The following is a 14,225-nucleotide window of genomic DNA, read 5'->3' on the forward strand; positions in this document are numbered from 1 at the left end:
GGGGGAGGGGGGAGGAGGGGCGGGCAGGGGGAGGGGGGAGGACAGGGGGAGGGAGGAGGACAGGGGGAGGGGGGAGGAGGACAGGGGGAGGGAGGAGGGAGGGGGGAGGAGGGGAGGGCAGGGGGAGGGGGGAGGAGGACAGGGGGAGGGAGGAGGGAGGGGGAAGGAGGGGAGGGCAGGGGGAGGGGGGAGGCGGGCAGGGGGAGGGAGGAGGACAGGGGGAGGGGGGAGGCCAGGTGGAGGGGGGAGAGCAGGGGGAGGGGGGAGGAGGACAGGGGGAGGGGGGAGGAGGACAGGGGGAGGGGGGAGGAGGACAGGGGGAGGGAGGAGGAGGACAGGGGGAGGGGGGAGGAGGGGAGGGCAGGGGGAGGGGGGAGGACAGGGGGAGGGGGGAGGAGGACAGGGGGAGGGGGGAGGAGGACAGGGGGAGGGGGGAGGAGGGGAGGGCAGGGGGAGGGGGAAGGCGGGCAGGGGGAGGGAGGAGGACAGGGGGAGGGGGGGCGGCCAGGGGGAGGGGGGGCGGGCAGGGGGTGGATGATTGGGGGCCAGGGGAGGGTTTTGGATAGAGCTTATAAAGGATGCGTGCCCCACTCGAGCGACCCCAAATCAGCCATCTCAGCCCAGCACCCATCTACCAAGCAAGTAAACCGTCCTCCACCGCCAGTGAGTGTCATCTTCGTCGCCATCGGGGTGAGCGGGTGGCTTCGTTTCTCGCCGAGTGTTTTATCAGTCTCGTGGGAGACCCCTGGGCAGGGTCTGCTGTGGCAGGCACCACGGGGACGTTGATGCCCCATTGCGCGCTCTTTGCGGTGGTGCGGAATAGATGTTTCGGACCTCAGCCCCGGCCAGACAGCTACGGCTAAAAATTAAAGCCCCCGATTGTTGTAATCATTGTCGCTTATCATTATAATACTAGTCATTGATAATATCGTCAACGTAGTGTGATTGTCATCATTGCATTGTGTTGAAAAAGTGGCGCTTGCAGACTTTTCAGTATTTCTATTTATTTTAATGTTCAAGTTCAAGTTCATTTATTAGGTATAGCCCTGTGAGCCATTCAGCTCTTGAATCGGGTGCAACCGCAACAAACAAAAAACAAAAACATGAACAAAAAACATCTTAAAGTGAATATGTGACTAAGTGCAAACAGAAAATCCAAGAATAGACAGCAAAATATTGCAGAAAAAACACCGTACACCAACGCTGTGTGCAAAAATCCCAGTGGGATGCAAGTCAAACAACAACAACAACAACCACAAGACAGCTTAGATTAAGGCCATCAGTCTAACTCTGTACTACAACAAACAAACATGGCTAAACCAATACACTTTTCGAAATCACCAAAATAAAGCCATGAAAGCAGTGAAAAAGCAATCATAGGAACTGTGACAGAATTTTCACAATAAATGGCATAAACAACATGTACTACCAAAACCCTGCAGCCATAGCTGGCTGCATGAGTCACTCCACCTTTAAGATCAGCACACTAAATCAAAACACAGGTCATACTTTGTAGCGATCATCCGGAGCGAAACATTTTATTTTAGGTCACTGAATAGCACTGGCAGCTAGGGGTGTACAACTCCTCTAGAGCAGTTTTGAGTGAAGATCTCATAGGTAGTGACTCAAGTTTCAATTTATTGGCAACAGCATTCTAGACCCTGGGGGCATCAATAGCAAAGGCCCTTCCTCCAGTATATGTACGGCAATAGGGAATATTAAGCTGGTAAATGAGTGTAGACCTTAGGTCAAATTTGTTCTTTGAAACAGAGATGAGATCCAGCAGGTAATCTGCAGATTCTTTTGCAAGTACATCATGAATAAATAAGATCTGGTGCACAAGCCGTCGAACATTCAGAGATGTTAAGTTTGACCCAATGTAGAGGTCACAGTGGTGAGTCCTATATGGGCAGTTCAATGCAAATCTTAAGGCCGAGTGATACATTGAGTCAAGCTTCTTCAGTACAGTACTTGGGGCTGATTTATAAACAATGTCACAGTAATCAAGTAGAGGCAGTATGGTAGCTTTAATCAATTCCAAACGGAACATAGGGGGGAAGCAGTGCTTGTGTCGATATAGAAAACCAATTTTAATTTTTGTCTTTTTCCCAATATAATCAATGTGATCTTCAAAATTCAGTTTTGAATCCAGGATGATCCCAAGATACTTATAGATCTTAACTTGCTCTATTTGATCATTATTTAAGGAATGTAATTTGGGGAAAATAACTTCCCGCTTTAGTCCTGGTGAGAAGCATAGCACCTTGGTTTTGGCAGGATTTAGGACTAGTTTAAGAGCAACTAGCTGATGTTGTAGTTTGTTGAAATCACTCTGGAGCTTAGCAATCACGTCATCCGGAGAGCGGCCAGCAGTAATTAGTACCGTGTCATCTGCAAAAAGATTTACCCTGGAATAATCCAGTTCAGTGCCCAAGTCATTTACATAAAGAGAGAACAAGAGGGGGCCGAGAATGGAACCCTGTGGAACCCCTTTTGTTATCTTAACACTGTTTGACCTCCAACCATCTGTGAATACAGTTTGGGTGCGAGAAAAGAGGTAATTTTTTAACCATTTTACTGTGTTTTCGGAAAAACCGAGGCAACTTATTTTACTAAGCAGGATGTTGTGGTCTACTGTATCAAAAGCTTTGGACAAGTCAAGAAAAAGACAGGCGCAGTACTGCTTATTATCAAGGCTACTGTAAATGTGATTCATAGAGTCTAATGCAGCAGATGTGGTGCTGTATTTTTTTCGGAACCCAGATTGTTTTAGATGTAATAGATTGTTGGCGGACAGGAAACTGATAATTTGGTAGTTCAATAATTTTTCAAAAATTTTCATCAACGGGGACAAAATTGAGATAGGTCGGTAGTTATTTGGATCATCTTTAGGGCCCCCTTTGTGAAGTGGACGAACATAGGAATGTTTCCATTCTAGAGGAACTGATGCTTCTTTGATGGACAGGTTGAAAATATGGGCTATAGGTTTGTATATTAGGTGACCAACACTTAGTAGAGCAAAGACGGGAATACTATCTGCTCCGGTAGAGGAGGACCCTTTGAGGAAGGACAGTTGTTTCAGAACATTACTTTCGTGGATTGGCTGAAAACTAAATTCGCTTAATGTTTGGATAGGGGTGTAGGAATTTGCATGAGCAGGGGTGACTCCCAATAGATTATCAAATAGGGTACCAGCTTCAGAAAAATGAAGGTTAAAATTGTCAACTATTTTTTGGGGATCTGAAAAATATTCCCCATTTCGGTTAAGCTGAACGGGCAGATTATCTGTTTTGGATGCCTTTTCGATACATTTGATTGTTTTCCAGAAAATCCTGGCATTTCCATGAGATTCAAGGAGAGTAGAAGAGAAGTAGTCGTTTTTTGCATGCCGTATTTTTTTGACGCATCTATTCCTTAAAATCCTGTATTCTAGCCAGTCATTAACCAAATTACTTTTCTGAGCACATGCCCAAGCCTTGTCTCTAGTTTTCATGAGTTTTGTAATCAAAGGATCAAACCATGGTGGTAATGTGGTGACTTGCTTAGCTTTTTCTCTATGTTGCACCCCTGATCGGCTGTACTGTTCGTTGTTGTAACTCGCTGACCCGCCCCGACTGGATATCTGTGATCAATAGCTTCATAGCTCATCGGATTCCTCCTGCAGTCTAAATAAACATTCCGATTCTGATCATTATATCGTTAGTGTTCATGTACTGTAGAGTGAACAGAAAATGACCTACGGTTATAAAAAAAACAGGCTGTCTTTTCGAGCAATGGCCCTTCTTAGGAGCATAGCGATCGACTGGCTGTATAGTTGGAGATCGGTCGTCATACTGCGCTGCGGGTCCTGGGAGTAGTGGCAAATCTAAGCGATAATCTGTGAAAACAGTCAGAGTGGTTATCACGATTCTGAACTCGCAGTCCAGAGGTCGCCGCCACTCCGGTTCAAAAGGTTTTCTCAAATCCGCTTCTCGGACAGGTGACCACCGCGCGTACACAGGTGCTATAGGCTGCGTGGCGAGCGGCAGTGCAGCAAAATCCATTGTTGTACTGTACTGTGCTCTCCCGTCTAGGCTCCCCGCCTACACCAACCAGCAGCGTACATGACAGGGTGCAATAGGCTGAGCCGGCGCGTCAGACTAATTAACTTTTTAGCTTCGTGTGTGGGCATTTGACACGGGAGTGGAAGACTTTGCAGTTTTTTCCTGGATTTTTCTGTTTGCGCAAAGTCACTTTAAGATGTTTTCTTGTTCATGATTTTTGTTTGTTGCGGTTGCACCCGATTCAAGAGCCGAATGGCTCACGGGGCTATACCAAAGAAATGAAAATAAATAAATAAACGGATGTGTCCTTGTTGGTGGTTACCTGTCACTCAACCAAAGGGCGGGGCTACGCGGGCGGTTGTGGGAGGGGGCTACCGGGGTAGTGGGCGGGGCTACCGGAGTAGTGGGCGGGCTCGCGATTAGGTGGGCGTGGCTATGTAGAAGTGGGTGTGTCCTGGTTGAGCCTCCCAAGAGCGTGGTCGTGTTGCTGCTGTGTTGTTGGGACACAGTGACACTGTGTAACAAACGTGTCCCTGGGTAGTAACTGTTATTTCCTAATTGCTTAAGCCTCAACAGTACAGAAAATGGCTTATTCCCCACAAACTTTGCTTTTGTGACCAGGACAGTGATATTTTTTTATTTACATATTTTCAATGAGAAAACGTGGTGTGCATTTGTGTAATTTCTTCACATAACGTCCTGGTCACAACAGCAAAGGTTTGTGGGGAATAATGTCCATCTTATATACTTTTTAGGCATAAGCAATTAAAAAATAACACTTACTCCCCGGGGACAAAAATCGTGTTACATAGTGTCATTAATTAGTGGTTTGTGTTGAGGGTGGTAATGGGGAGTGGTGGGTGAAGGCCCCACGTGCCAGCAGTTTAATCAGTTGCTACATTTCTGCTTGTGTGTACGCATGTTAACCTACTGTTACCAACTCAACGTTAATGCGCGAAAATCCCGACGGGATCTCGGAAGCTAAGCAGGAGTTGAGCCTGGCTAGAACTGCGGCTGTTGCGGGCGTGGGGCTTGCGAGGTCGTGGCCGAGAGATGTCGGTGCCGAGTGTCGCTGCACGCATCACAAATTCTAATTGAGAATAAACCCATGCCCAACGAACCCCTTTGCGGCTTGTTTGACCGTCTCGGCGTGAGGAGGCGGAGGGTGGCGTTGGAGGTGGTGCCGCATCACCCAGCAGTTCCATTCCCAGGCACGAGCAACATCCGTGGCGGGTGATGTATTTAACCGGTCCTGGGTCTCGCCTACCTCGCAGACCCTTACGGAGCTGCGTGGGGAAGTACGGTCAAACAAGCCCCACACGACTGACACGGGGACAGGGGAGGCCTTCATCCAGCAGTGGATTGACAGAGGCGGCGAATTAGTGCGAATGTCAGTTTAGCACGTAGGCTTTCGCGACAAATATTGTTCATAATCAACGTTTTTGGGTTAGATCACGTTATTTATAAATGTGTCGTAACCCTCCACCACCCGACACGGCCAATCAGCAAAAAAGTGTCACGTTGACAAAAGACAAATAGTTCACTGCTTACAAATTGTAAATGTTGTGGTTTCACGCTTCAACGCTTCAACACACCGGTGGGCTAAAGCAGTGAACTATTACTGGTAGGAACGAAGTGAACCAGCCTACAATAGATTATATCGTCCGTCCGTCCGATGTCCGATTAGGTGTAGCAACATCGCCCCCTACTGCAAACACTTGGCAGGACCCTACAAAAACCTTTAGACTCGGCGATGCTTTCCTGGCTAAACAAGTGTAACATTCCCTTATTTTATAATTCCCTGAGATTGCTTTTAATTAAAAAACCTTTAGACTCGGTGACGCTTTCCTGGCTAAACAAGTGTAACATTCCCTTATAATTCCCTGAGATAGCTTTTAATTAAAACATTTTAATTAAAAATGAACTCACAGCGGCCTAAAGCCTACAGCTAGGCCTAAAGCCTAGAACTAGGCCTCAAACTCTCCCTTCGTATCGTACCCCCGTGTGTGTGAAAGGGAGTTAATGTTTAACCATGTTACATTCCCTGATGTTTTTAAATAGAAACATTTACATTTAAAGCTTTTACATTAATAATTAAAACATTTAAATTATAAATTAACTCACAGCGGCCTCAAGCCTACAGCTAGGCCTAAAGCCTAGAACTAGGGCTCAAACTCTCCCTTCGTATCGTCCGATTAGGTGTAGCAACATCGCCCCCTACTGCAAACACTTGGCAGGACACTACAAAAACCTTTACACTCGGTGAGGCTTTCCTGGCTAAACAAGTGTAATAATACATGATGTTTATATTCTTTGGTTATTCGTTCCTACCAGCCCATCCCGCAAGGACCTGTTTGTCTTTTGTCAACGTGACACTTTTTTGCTGATTGGCCGTGTCGGGTGGTGGAGGGTTACGACACATTTATAAATAACGCGATCTAACCCAAAAACGTTGATTATGAATATTGTGAATGTGATGAAAGTTGGTCTTGGTGGGCGTAATGTAAGTAGGTGTGATTGATGCTTACAGAGGCTATTAATAGAGCTACCTCACTTGGTACAAAGTGTCTCTGCTTATGAGAGCTGTGGGCTATGTTTGTCTTCCGATGCAAACTCATGACTCATCACTGTAAATTCATAATTCCTGTGCTGTGAATAGCCTTCTGCAGTCAGCTGCTGTCTTTAATATTTGTCTGCGGGAAATTCCTAAAGAATGCTCGATAAGTTGGTCTTTAAAGACCCTGTGAGTTCATTAGCAAAGCATTGCATTGTTTAGCAGTCGTGTGAACATTTTGTGTATAACGAGAATTCAGATTGTCACTGTGATGGCGTGTGTGTTTGGCCAGTTGTGTCTGCCCTTGCAAAAGGTATAGCGAATATCGGATTTTCTCGCTCGGTTAAATGAATGACATCAATATATTGTGGTTACTCTTTCAAAAAGCGATTTCTGACGTTAAATACAGTGACCCACTGATTTCAAATGCCATCTCAGTTCACGCAATAGCAAAATGTTTTAGCAAATCGCACCGGCTTCGTTGGGGGCCGTCCATAAATGACGTCACGCACCTAGAGGGTGGAGGGGGGTCAGACATTTGTGACGATGTGTGACGAGGGGGGAGGGGGGTTTGAGAAATGTGACGTCACATCAAAATGCACAACTTAAAAAATATATATACTTAATTAAATAGAATTGTTATAACAACACTAATTTGTATTAATTTTCATTATACATTTTTTGATTATTTAAATGTATTGAGGTCACCTTTTATTTTTAGCATAGATTATATTATAATTTTAAATACTCTCTGGTTCTTTCGGTAAAGTCATGTAGGTATACAATTAAATTAATTAAATCACGACGTTTCGGGCGCAACACAAGCATCCATCATCAGGTGGGACAGCCACAGCAAGAAACAATTGCTGAAGTGGGCAAAAGGGCTGCTTGTAACAAGAGGCTATATAGGTAAGAGAGGGGGGAGGAGCCAGGGAGGAGAGATAGAGAGAGGGGGGGAGAGTGGGGAGCTGCAAGCTCGACAAAATGCTGGGGCTGGGAAGTGAGCGGGGCTGGGGGTAGGAGGCTGAAGAAACTGGAGATGCGGATATGAAGGCAAACTATAAAGCAGTTAAGGTTTTACCTGGTTAATAACATCCTTCCAATGGTTGCTCAATTTGTATCCATCTTCTCGGTTGAAGTTATGCCTATGTTTAATTATCTGGATGGCTTCATGAACACACCTTTGATAATAGCCTGAAGGTTTGCAGAGCACCTTGTTCTCGGAAAAAACAATATCATGAGAGCCCACAGTGTTATAGCAATGGTCGGCCACGGCAGAGGTATTAATCCTGCCGTGTTTCAGATCTGACTTGTGCTCGCGAACACGGTCCGAGACATGTCGTTTCGTTTCCCCAATGTAACAATAACCACAAGTGTAACTTAGTTTGTAGACTCCAGGATATTGCATGTCAGGAATGACATCCTTCATAGATGGGATTACATCACGGATTTTGTGTACTGTACTGAATCGGACCTGGGTCTTGTGTTTGTTTAAAGATTTTGGAAATCTTTAAACATCACAGATGTGACGTCACCGCTCACTTGTGCAATATATTATATCCATTATTTCCCCCCCAAATAAAAAAAAAAGTATATTTTTATACTTTTTACATTGTGTACAGTATGGAAGCTAGCCACATGGAAAATTTAAAGTTTGTAGCCTAGTATATAATATTCATTATTAGTATATAATATTCATTATTTCCCCCCCAAACCCAGCCGCTAATTTGTGCGGGATACGCGGCCTAGCGGAGGGTGGGGGGATCCGTGACGTCAGCAGGCACACTGTGTAACGCTGCCGTTACAAAAAAGTCTATTTTTAAAATACAAAAGTCTATTTTTATACTTTTTTCCATTGTGTACAGTCTGGAAACTACCCACATGCCACATTTCAAGTTTGTTGCATGTCGGGAAGTATGCTAAACATTTAGAATAGACACACATATTCACAAATTTCCCTTTTTTATATATATAGATGAAGGGATACTACTTCGTCAGGAAGAGGAAGTGCAAATAAACTTTTAACGCAGTCGTTATATTAAAACAATAGTTTCGAATAATGATTTTAAAAAGTAAGTACTATTATTCCTGTCATGACAATATACATAATTTTAAAGCACACACATTTGTTTATTAAATATGAATTTTTTATATCAGTTTTACATTTTTATACTATTATTATATTACGATAACATTTATGGTACTATAGAGAGAATAGTTTTTGGGTACAAATACATCAAACAGCCTTTTTCGAGCATGGAGGGATAATTAATATACGTCATTCGACAGGCGGACAATAGCCAACGCGTCCTGCATGATTCATTAATTATTCCTCCATTAAATTTTTGTTCTTTATACCCAGAAAATGGCGTCATGCTTCTTTTCGACATTGTCCTACTATGAACCATGAGTGACTGAATTTAACCATTTAGGATCTTAACTAGTTAGGATTTAACTATGTTATTCCCTTATGGAAATGAAAAAAAATTAACCCGCTCACGATTCAGTATATCGTGTGCACGATTTAGTATTTTACGCGCAAAAAATAAATAGTTTTTTTTTATTCCATGAAGGAGAATTTTGCTTCTCCATGGGAGAATGAAGAAGCATAAATTTTCTGATTTTTTTTTTATGATTGCTATTAAACATTTTGATTCTAATGATTCTATCAGGGATTTTCATTCTGTGGAATGAATATGTGATTGTTATAATTGTACTCTCTATTTTGCTTCGTTCTACTACAAAGTTTCAAGTATTTTTTATACTTATAATTACTTTTAATATTTTATAATTATAAGAGAATTTCAATATAATATTCTGAACATCTGCAGTTTTAGTTAGACGATGAATATTTTCAAGTGAATTTTATGCTAAAGTTCAGCTTTCCAACGCCTCCTTTTTAATACATGTTTTCCCCTACAACATCAGAGTGCAGCGCCACATTAAATACGCACTACAATGACAATAGTTTAAAGTGATTTGAAGCATGTTTAATTTTCAAAATGGAAGTATGGTTTGAGGGGGGGGGCAGAGCTTTGTGACGTTATATTTTGAGGGGGGTCTGACTCTTTGTGACGCCGTGTGACGAGGGGGGGAGGGGGGTATAAAATCGGCTAAAATCGCGTGACGTCATTTATGGACGGCTCCTTATGGCAGAGTTTATCGGTCAAGTATTAAACGTTTTAATACGTGTATTGATCTCAGTGGGAGACGTGTACAGGCGTCCCATCAAACGTGGAGCTGTTGGCCCAACGTTGGACCAACGGTTCTAACCATATGCCAACGTTGGCTCAACGTTGCATGTTTACTGGGTTTGAATTAAAATGTTGTTTTCTCGATGGAGTAATTTCTGCCCTTTTATATTATTTTAGTGGGGTACCTATCCAGTACATGGGTCTCCTTGCATATCTAAATTATATTTATTGGTTCAACAACAACAACGCAAAGCATTGCCGTGCCAGGGATGTCGGAGTTTCCCTCCGTCAACGAACACCGGTGCCGGATGGATTATCTCCACAGATATTCGGCTCTTGGTTGTGGCGCGTCACTTTGTTGTTCGGAATGACGAGCACGCATCAGCCGTGGTCATAACACAAGGTCGGCCGCCTGTTTTGTAAACGTCAGAAAATCACAAGAACAGGAAAATTGTGCATCGCCAAAGGCATGCACGGTTTCAAGTTTCAGGTGTGTGAGTCTATATGTGTGTGTGCGTCGATATGTGAGTGTGTAAGTCGATGTATGTGTGTGTGTGTGACTCGATAAGTCAATGTGTCTGTGTGCGTTGATATATGTGTGTGTGTGAGTGGATGAGTTTGTCTGTTCGTCGATGTGTGTGTGTACGTCCGTGTGTGTGTATAAGTCGATGTGTGTGTGTGCAGATCGATGTGTCTGTGTGTGTTAGTCGATGTGTGTGTGTGTAAGTCCATATGTTTGTGTGTGTGTAGTTCCATGTGTGTGTGAGTCTATATGTGTGTGTGTACGTCGATATGTGTGTGTGAGTCTGTGTTAGTCGATGTGTGTTTGTGTAAGTCCTTATGTGTGTGTGTAGGTCCATGTGTGTGACTCTATGTATGTGTGTGTTAAAGTCCATGTGTGTGTGTAAGTCGATGTGTGTGTAAGTCGATGTGTGTGAGTCGCTGTGTGTCTGTACGTCGATATGTGCGTGTGTAAGTCCATGTGTGATTAGTCGATATGTGTATTTGTGGAAGTCCATATGTTTGTGTGCAGTTCCATGTGTGTGTAAGTCGATGTGTGTGTGTGTGTGCGTCGATGTGTGTGTGTGTGTGTACGTCTATATGTGTGTGTAGGTCGATGTGTGTGTGAGTCTATGTATGTGTGTGTGTGAGTCGATGTGTGTGTGTGTACGTCCGTGTGTGTATAATTCGATATGTGTATGTGAGTAGATGTGTGTGTGTAATTTGATGTGTTTGCGTTAGTCAATGTGTGTACATGGTGTGTGTGTAGACAACTAATATTTAACAATTAAGTTAGTAATTTTTACAATAATAATGTGTGTGTCTAAGTACATGTGTGCGTGTGAGTCGATGTGCGTGTCTGCGTCGATGTGCGCGTCTGCGTCGATGTGTGTGTGTGTATAGGTTGATGTGTGCGAGTGTGAAATTACGATTTAAAGCTTTCGTGACTGCAGGGATTAATCTTCTTGGTTCTTTCGGTAAAGTCACGTAGAAGGGAAGTAATAAAATAATAAAAATAAAACATAAAATAATTCTCACGACGTTTCGGCCACAACGCAAGCAGCCGTCCTCAAGTGAAAACCAGGTCTGTCGAGGTGACAGCGTCTGAATGAAACAGCACCATGCTTGGAGCATATATTTAAGCTGGGTTGGAAAGGGGGGAAAGGGCACCTTGACAAAATAATTTGCATATCAAGAGGAATTTAGCATATTTATGGGAAATGCAGGTATGTGATTAGTCAGGGCCGGCCCGAGGCATAAGCGAACTAAGCGGCTGCTTGGGGCCCCCTGGCCACCAGGGGGCCCCCGAATCGTTTTTTTTTACAATTAAATAACTTAAACAAGTGATATAAATGAATTAATGAATGAATGAATAAATGATTCAAGACAAGAAAATTCTGTCGACAACTGCTGCTTTGTCACGGCTCACGGATGTCACGGCTCATTGACAATTCAATGGCCCAGGAAAGACTAAGTGGACTTGCAGTCATTAGTATTAATAACAAAGTTGGCCAAGCAATACCATACAATGATGTCATTAGTGACTTTGCCTCCAGAAAAGCTAGGAAGGAACGATTTTGAGGTCATTGTTGTACAGTTGACATTGTTGAACCCTTGCTGTTCTTATGTTTGCTTTCATTATTTAAGTATCTTTTTTTTTGTAACATTCTATTTTTGATTAGATTAATGTTTGTCTATTTTGGTTTTATTTAAAAGATTGCACATTTAATGCACATTTGCAAATAATTTATTTAATATGTTTTTTGTGACCGTTTGTATTCAGAAGTTTTAATAAAAGAGTGAAGTATTTTAAGTGTTGTTTTTATTTTTTATTAATACATAACCTCACTGTATTCGTTTATAATATTCGCTATAACATTATAGTGTGACATTTGTGTCAATAATCTTCTAGCACAGATGAGTCTGCGTGGTGGGAGGGGGGCCCCCAAATCAAATTCTGCTTAGGGCCCCCAAGAGGCTCGGGCCGGCACTGTGATTAGTACTACTTATGCCCGTGCAATATGCAGGATTAGCAGCATCAAAGGGAGGGGATATGGTAAATGCAGGTATGTGATTAGTACTACTTATGCCCGTGCATTATGCAGGATTAGCAGCATCAAAGGGAGGGGATATGGGAAATGCAGGTATGTGATTAGTACTACTTATGCCCGTGCATTATGCAGGATTAGCAGCATCAAAGGGAGGGGATAGGGGTAGCATTAACAAAGGGAAGGAGTGTTAATAGTATGTAGCTGCAGTAACTAAAACCACCACGTAAACAACTAAAGTATAAACTACATAGTATCATCAGTATACTAAATATACTCTACAATAAGCTGAGTTACTAACAGTAAGTAATACATTACAATTCTACGTCGTAAAACATATACTATGCTTCAATCTAAACTTTATTCTCTTACATCACACGAGTCTACACCGGACTATATACTGCCATAGACAAACCCAACATTAAATCATATACTGTATTGTTATAAACCAATTACGATACTATATATTACTTTGTACATTGTATTAAGCATATACAATTTTTATACTATTTGTCATTATACACTGTACCATTGACCGTCGTGTGAAAGATACTAAGAGGAAGCAACGAAATATGTCAATGGGAGAGTAGTGGTAGGAAACTTGCAGCGGAGCAAAGAATCCATTCCCTGTGGAGAATATAATGCCAGTGAGTGGAACGCGGTCTGAAAGTCACCGTAAACGTGAACACAATCAGTTAAGATCCGAAATGGTTTATTACGCCCTTCCAATGATTGCTAAGCCAGAATCCATCTTCTCGGTTGAAATTGTCTCTTGTGTTTGTATATGTAGATCGCCTCATGAACGAATCTCTCATGGTAGCCAGATGGCTTGCAGAGAACCTCTACTATCAACTCCCCCACCTACAAACTGGCTCGTTTTTGTCTGAAATCCTACAGCCTTTCACTGGAAAAAACACCTCTGCCGTACTAAACTCTACTGACCTGGTATCGACAATCAAGGGGATTTCCCTGTCCCCAGACGACCTGCTTGTCAGTTTTGATGTGGTTTCCTTATTCACCAAAGTTCCTGTACCTGACACCATCGCAATCATTGAAGACTTGGTTCATCAAGGACTGAATACTGGGGTACCCCCTTGGTGAGACACTGCTTAACCAATACATACTTCACCTGGAATGGAACTTTCTACAAGCAAACTTAGGGCACCCAAATGGGCTCCCCCCTATCTCCGGTTGTAGCCAACGTTTTCATGGAGAAATTTGAGACTGACGCCATCCAGACTGCCACTCTACGCCCGACCTTATGGAAGAGGTACGTAGATGACACTTTTGTCATCTGGCCACATGGCCGGCCTGCTCTAGACCAATTTTTCGACCACATCAATTCCATACACCCAGCCATCAGATTCACCATGGAAGTCGAAAAAATGGCAAGCTACCCTTTTTGGATGTCCTAATTAAAAGGAGACCTGATGGTTCAATGAGCCACTCTGTCTACAGGAAAGCCACCCATACGGATGCTTACCTAAAACCGGATTCCCACCACCATCCATCCCAGAAGAATTCCCTCATCAAGACTCTATACCATAGAGCCCAATGCATATCCGACCAGGAACACATTGCCAGTGAACTCAAACACGTACGCCAAGCTCTTAAGGCTAATGGTTACTCCGACTACACAATCCGCAAAGCCATCATTCCAACCATCAAGAAGGATCCTGTTGAGGAGCCTTTCAAGACCATCACCTTACCCTACATTGCTGGGGTCACAAAAAAGATCTCCAAAATCCTGATAAAACACAAGATCCAGGTCTGATTCAACACAGTACATAAAATCCATGATCTAGTCCCGTCTGTAAAAGATGTGGTTCCAGACATACAGTTCCCTGGCGTCTACAATCTAAGTTGCCTCTGTGGTAGCAGTTAC

The 14,225-nt window shown here is 43.2% G+C and overlaps 1 protein-coding gene across 3 annotated transcripts in view; it reads left to right on the forward strand.

Annotated features, from left to right (window-relative positions):
- The first annotated feature begins 582 nt into the window (after positions 1-582).
- LOC144735249 (NFX1-type zinc finger-containing protein 1-like) overlaps positions 583-14,225 on the forward strand; it is a 41,605-nt gene continuing 27,962 nt past the window's right edge. For 2 of the 3 annotated variants that reach the window (XM_078617747.1, XM_078617749.1), the window contains exon 1: positions 609-690. The gene's annotated coding sequence lies outside the window, so the exon portion shown is untranslated. Of the gene's footprint in view, positions 691-14,225 lie in introns of all 3 variants that reach the window. The other variant, XM_078617748.1, reaches the window with a different exon arrangement.

This window comes from Lampetra planeri, chromosome 54 (genome assembly GCF_965212315.1).
Source record: "Lampetra planeri chromosome 54, kcLamPlan1.2.h2, whole genome shotgun sequence".
NCBI lineage: Eukaryota > Metazoa > Chordata > Hyperoartia > Petromyzontiformes > Petromyzontidae > Lampetra > Lampetra planeri.